General features: G+C 43.4%; 1 long non-coding RNA gene across 1 annotated transcript; it reads right to left on the reverse strand.

Moving 5' to 3' along the window:
* Nucleotides 1-340: 340 nt before the first annotated feature.
* Nucleotides 341-5,949, reverse strand: LOC135572891 (uncharacterized). Its single transcript, XR_010464524.1, has 2 exons — nucleotides 5,039-5,949; nucleotides 341-2,829 (listed from the first exon to the last, which is right to left on the reverse strand). It is a non-coding gene; the product is annotated as an uncharacterized LOC135572891 (long non-coding RNA).
* Nucleotides 5,950-6,688: the final 739 nt, after the last annotated feature.

Genomic DNA, 6,688 nt, shown 5'->3' on the forward strand with positions numbered 1-6,688 from the left:
GTTGACGTTGAGACTGGTGTTTTTCGGGTACTATTTAATGAAGCTGCCAGTTGAGGACTTGTGAGGCATCTGTTTCTCAAACTCGACACTCTAATGTACTTGTCCTCTTGCTCAGTTGTGCACCGGGGCCTCCCACTCCTCTTTCTATTCTGGTTAGAGCCAGTTTGCACTGTTCTGTGAAGGGAGTAGTACACAGCGTTGTACGAGATCTTCAGTTTCTTGGAAATTTCTCACATGGAATAGCCTTCATTTCTCAGAACAAGAATAGACTGATGAGTTTCAGAACAAAGTTCTTTGTTTCTAAACATTTTGAGCCTGTAATCAAACCCACAACAAAGGCTAGTTTGATTGCTTCTTTAATCAGAACAACAGTTTTCAGCTGTGCAAACATAATTGCAAAAGTATTTTGTAATTATCAATTAGCCTTTTAAAATGATAAACTTGGATTAGCTAACACAACGTGCCATTGGAACACAGGAGTGATGGTTGCTGATAATGGGTCGCTGTACGCCCATGTAGATATTCCATAAAAAATCTGCCGTTTCCAGCTACAATAGTCATTTACAACATTAACAAGGTCTACCCTGTATTTCTGATCAATTTGATGCTTTTTTTTTGGTCCATTAAAATAACTTTTCTTTCAAAAACAAGGAAATTTCTAAGTGACGCCAAACTTCTGAACGGTTGTGTATATCAAAAACTCAACCATCTTCTGTCTACCTTCATTCTCTTTATAATATTACCCCATTGATTTGACCAAACAAAACATGATGAATGAAAATTAAACATATCTTATTTGATCATTTAATTAGGATACAACTGGATTGAATCATAACTGTCTCCTTATGCTGCAACTGAAACTGGGTAACCCTATTCAATAATTCCCAAAGGGGGGGGGTTAAAGGGGCAGGAGGGCAACCTGTGTCAACACACTGGGGTCGTGCTGGGTTCAAGCCCCGAGAACCTGTGGGCAGGTCCTCTCCTTCTCCTTTTTTGCCCTCTTCTGCTCCTCATTAGATTTCAGCTTGACCAGCCTATATACATACAGCCCACTGGGCCAGTCCCGCCCTCCTCCAATCCCTCCCTCTGCCCCTGACATACAGTATAGAGGAGTGATTGACGCACACAATATCAAATCAGCACCTTTGACCTTTCTCTACAGTACGAAGACACTCTTTGAATATGTTGCAATAGAGAGGAGACATCTGAAGGAGTCCATTTTGAACTCAGACTGGTCTTACCTCATCCCCAGCGACAGGTTATGTGACATCTTGCCAATGTACGGAAGGTGAGATCTTTCAGTATGAATCATAGAGTCCAGAATGCACGCAATTCCAAGGCCTTACCCTGCATGACACACGAGCGATCATAGAAATGATTTGCACCCATCTCCTGCTCTATATCACCTCGAAACGTCCTCGTTCTCTGTGGCGGTGAAGCTAGGGTTACATGTCAAATAACACAGCATTCCGATCAGCTTACCATACAGACACATAGACCATCTGCCTAATTGAGACAGTGCTAGAGGAAGAATGGTTTTATGTCGGAGTTGAAACGACCTCCTGAAAAAAAAGATGCATACCTGGGATATTGGGTCCAGCACTATACCATACCCCTTTAAAATATGGGACTTCTCTGTTTCCCATATCATTGCTCAGGAACACAGAGTCTGCTATCTGACTCACTTCTCTGTTGATTCTTCATTGAGGCCTTGATTCATGCTCTGGAACCAATAGAGATGAAGTGGCCTTTTAAACAGGCCAGCACACAGTCTTCTCAGCAGATGAACTCCTATTGATTTATCGAGATTTACCTCAGCTAAGAAAACAGCTGGCACAGGGACAAATCCCAGAGTTTGGCAAGGCATAAATCCAACAGAAGAAACCTGGCTCATTTGTTAAAAAGGATGCCTATTGCTGTAAAGGAGCAGATAGTTCTAGAATTACCCGGCGTGTGATAAGGCAAGTGAGAAATACCTCAACATCGCACAGGAACGTTACATCATTCACCAATTCTCTACAGAAGAGTTTAATGAGAGTGTAAAACTTGCTTGTTAAAATAAAACACAGTTAAATTAATCGGTCTTATTAACATCCAACACATGCGGCAGACTACTCTCTCTCTTTCTCAGTATCTATCTCTCACACTCCTCAGTCACTTCCTCTCTGTCCTCGGTCACTGCCTCTCCTCTCGTCCAAAAACCAAAAAATGCAAAAAATGAAGTGCTGTCAAACAAAAGCATTAGAATAGCTCCCATAATGTCAGCCCCGTGTTCAGGCCAGAAGCTTGGGGCTCTGGCACAGACACTTCCCCAATGAGTCTCGATTGTGGGCTTAGGCAGCACCATCATTCCCTCCCTGGTGCCTCCTGGCTGGATGTGTACATAGTTCTGACTTTGTCGGGTCACACAGTAGTTTCCCCTGTGGATGGAGGCTGTATTAGACCCAGCTGTGGCCGTATTAGGTGAGCCGGTGGGCCTTGTGTGTAATGATGTTACATGGCTGCTATCTAACAGATGTTTCCTCTCCTCTTCCTCTCTCTCCCTTTCTTTTCCTCATTCTGACGTGCTGACTAGGTCTCCCTCTCCTCCCCCGACGATCCTTCCGCACCTTGCTCCTCTCCTCGGTGAGACCGGAACCTTCCACTGCAGGCTCACGGGGTGGGCTACGCTTGACTCATGGTGTTATAAGAGGGGTCGTGACCCGGTCGTATGACTGCTTCCTGTTGTAGTTGAAGAGGTCTTCCGAGGCCTGGGGTGATCACAGGAGATACTACATCCGGTGGTTGAGGGCCTGTCTCAGTAAAAGATATACATCAGTTGAACAGTAGCTGTTCTGGGACAAAGGGAGAGAGGGAAACAGAGAAAGTGGTGTTATTTATTACTATGAGGGCCAGAGGGAGGTCGTGAAAGAGATGAGTTCACTTCATATAGAAAAGACTGAATACATTTTTAAAAAACACTTTCATGAACTAACACTCACACTTGACTCCCCACCCTTTTACTAGCTCTGACTTTGCTGATAATGCATTCATCTTAAGATAGCTAGCAGTAAGTCCCTCGGGATAAGAGGGACTAAATGCTAAATGACTAACATGTAAATATAAGAAAAGAGAACTGTTGGTCATTTGGATGTTCTGGATGAATGCCAGGAGGACTCTGACGCGTTAAAAGTTCTGATACTGCTGTTCTCACAGACTATTACCTGGAGAGCTAGTTCCATGATCACCGATGTGAACAATAGTTCATATAGCCAGTGAAGATAAGCCCATGATACTAGCAAAGGAGAACAAACCAGCAAAGGAGAACAAACCACTGAAGGACTCTTATATTGGGTTATGGTTTGAATAGCTTAAAGTGTCACTCCAGTTACCTGGGGGAGGGGCTTTCCTATTTTGTTCTCTATTGCTCCTCTATTGTTCCTCGAGTAAGGGGGGAGGCAGTTGACAATGTGACTTCCCATTGGACCAACTCCTTGATGTTTGCAGTTGTCTTAAACATACATTTGCGCAAAACTTTTTTTTTTTACCCTTTAGTGTGTGTACTTTACTTTCTTTATACTTTGGATATTACAACAGGACAAGTTTTAAAAAATCACTGAAGGATGTCTTTAAAGGGGAACTGCATCCACTGATATGGCCTAGTTTTTTGGCTTGCTCCTCAATAAATGCTGGCGGCCATGACAGAAGCCATACTTGGGGGTGTGGTTTGACGTGGGTGTTTCTTGGGTGTGTCCTTGCCACCACCAAGACACACCGATCTGTCAAAAACTTTCCCACAGCCCCCCCACCCCACTCAATCACAACAAACAAACCTTCTGCAGGTTGATTTCAATAACTACAGGCAGATGTATGGTGAGATGCCCGAAGGAAGCTTTGACTAGATCAGTCGCCTACAGAATAATATGAGAAAAATTCATTTGCTAAATTTATGTAGATTCTAAACTAAGTGTTTTGATGATGTAGTAACAGGTCCACGTAGAATAAACAACCCTTTACATAATACCATAGAATCAGTGTTCTGCTAATATAACAATGTAAACCTTTGACCTTTCATTGTTATTCCCAGCCGATACAGATACTATGCCTGTTGGCATTTTGTCTGGTGGTAATGGGGCTGCCTTGGCAAACATGTCAGAGTGGTCATGACTTCCTGTGTGGTGTCCCGTATACTACAGGAGTTTCCAGATCCTGGTGCAGAATACACAGGTTTTCTCCCACCCCATATTGACTGATACCATTCAATTCAATAATAAAAAAAGACAATACAAGTAAAAGTAAGATGTTATTGCCAGGTCTCTCTTCATTCAGGGCCATCAGTTCAGTATCAAGCCCGTTTGTCAGTCTGGACTTCCTCACATCATCAAGTCTCCATGTACTGACTCCATACATGTAACCGTATAGCTTCCGTCCCTCTCCTCGCCCCTACCTGGGCTCGAACCGGGGACCCTCTGCACACATCGACAACAGCCACCCTCAAAGCATCATCACCCATCGCTCCACAAAAGCCGCGGCCCTTGCAGAGCAAGGGGAACAACTACTTCAGGTCTCAGAGCGAGTGACTTCACCCGATTGAAACGCCATTAGCGCGCACCACCGCTAACTAGCTAGCCATTTCACATCGGTTACACATACATACAGTCACTGTTATGTTACCTATGGCAGTTAGGGATAGGTGATATCTGATATACAGACATAATCTATGTTGAAGTTTGAACAGGTCAGATTAAACCTACACAATTATGGTCTCCCCATGTACGACCATTGGTGAGCAGACAAGAAGTGAGGCTGGAGGTGAGTTCTTTGCCAGCGTCCCATTGGTAGGCATAGCAGCGTAGATCAGCACCTGACCCCTTATCAAAAGATACTGATCGATCAAACACTTTGCTTTATCTTGGCCAGGTCGCAGTTGCAAATGAGAACTTGTTCTCAACTAGCCTACCTGGTTAAATAATGGTGAAATAAAAAACACAAACACTGAATACATTATCAATGGTGGTTATGATTAGCTTGGTGGAACCAACCTGATCCCTGCACTCACCTTTCTATTTAACTTCAGATGTGAAGGTAATTCTATGTTTTCCAGATGTAGACTGACTGGCTCAGGATTCTATTAGATTCAGGCTGATGACGCTATCACACCAACTGTGACATGTTTTGCTATATCCCTGGGTTGGTTTGAGTTTGTTGCTGCTAGTTTGTACACTGCTGTAGTCAGAAATGAGTTGTCTAGTACCACAATATGTATTTTTTCCCCTAGACATGGGTTGCACCTAATGTGGCTGTTTCATCTAAATTACACTAACTTAGATATGCATGGAAATACGATGACATTGCTAAAGTATGAACATCATTTGTAGGAAACAACTTTGCCATATTACGATGTTGTCAAATCTAATTTAGAGAGATGGCAATGTTATCATTACTGTTACTAGCAAAGTTTGTCAAAAATAACTAGCAATGCTAATGTTAGCATGCCAAAATACGGTGGTCCCTTCAATCTTAGTTAGCTGGCTAAAGTTATACTGCATTTAAAGTTAATCTGGCGACATCACAATCATGACAAAATATTTTCCTACTAATTATTTGCTGTCTTTTGAAATGTTATCGTGTTTCCAAGCCAAATCTGAGTTGTATTGAGGTAGGCTAACGTTAGCCAGCTAGCTAGCGATGATAGTGATAACGATTATCAAAATATACACAACCAGATAACCAGCTATCTAGCTACCAGTATACTCGCCACCACTGGGGACCAACGGACTCCAACCACCTATTCCGCATTATAGGGTCCTTCGGAAAGGGCATGCAAACTAGTTGGCTGTGCATCCTGATGGAAGCATTCATTGCATGGTCAATCCGTATAGGGCTTTTCAGGCTAAAATATCTGTGATCTTTCAACGCGTTGGGGGCAATGAAACAACGGAACCAAATTCAATGAAATGAAGGGAAGTGGGCAGAGGGGCCATTTGCATGTGGAGCTTGGTAAAGGGGGGCATGATTTGTTAACATAATTGTAATCCAAAACCTACCTTAATTTACTTGTTGTGATACACTAAACGTATCCTATTATACACTGTAGTCAAGTTTGACACCAGAATAAATGTTTCTGACTCATATTGATGCCACATAGGCATAGAGATGAGTTGGTTTTTAGTAGAGGGTCTTTAATGTCATTTTCAAACAATTGTTATTCAAACACCTTTCCAACCTGATGGGAATTTAAGTGTTTTTTTTTATTTTTCCTGTGAAAGACAGTTCTGACCTCGACATGGCCTACCGACAACTGCCATGCGCCGATTTAGGCTTATTTTTAAATCAGGAGCAGTCGGAGCTGATGGGACAAGGATGGGGTATCAGCGTCCCCAGAGGTCATAAATCTGAGCAGTTTACTGGACGGGAAAAATGGGCCTGCTCTCTGTCTCCAAACTCTGCCTAATCCCAGCACTTCCTCTCCTCCGCTCCTCTCCCCCAGCCCACGGTGTAATGCATTTTCTGTAACTAACAGCCGTTGTTTCCCGATTGTCACGCTCCCATCCCTTTCTCCAGGAATGTGTATGTCTGTGTGTGTATGCAGGAGGGGAGAAGAGGGGCCATTGGTCTCTGGGGCGCAGGGCTCTCTTCTAGCCTTGGAGCCATGGACACAGAGGCCAGAGTGAGAGAGAGACAGAGAGGGGGAAGGCAGAGAGAGAAG

The sequence above is a fragment of the Oncorhynchus nerka genome, linkage group LG8 (genome assembly GCF_034236695.1).
Source record: "Oncorhynchus nerka isolate Pitt River linkage group LG8, Oner_Uvic_2.0, whole genome shotgun sequence".
NCBI lineage: Eukaryota > Metazoa > Chordata > Actinopteri > Salmoniformes > Salmonidae > Oncorhynchus > Oncorhynchus nerka.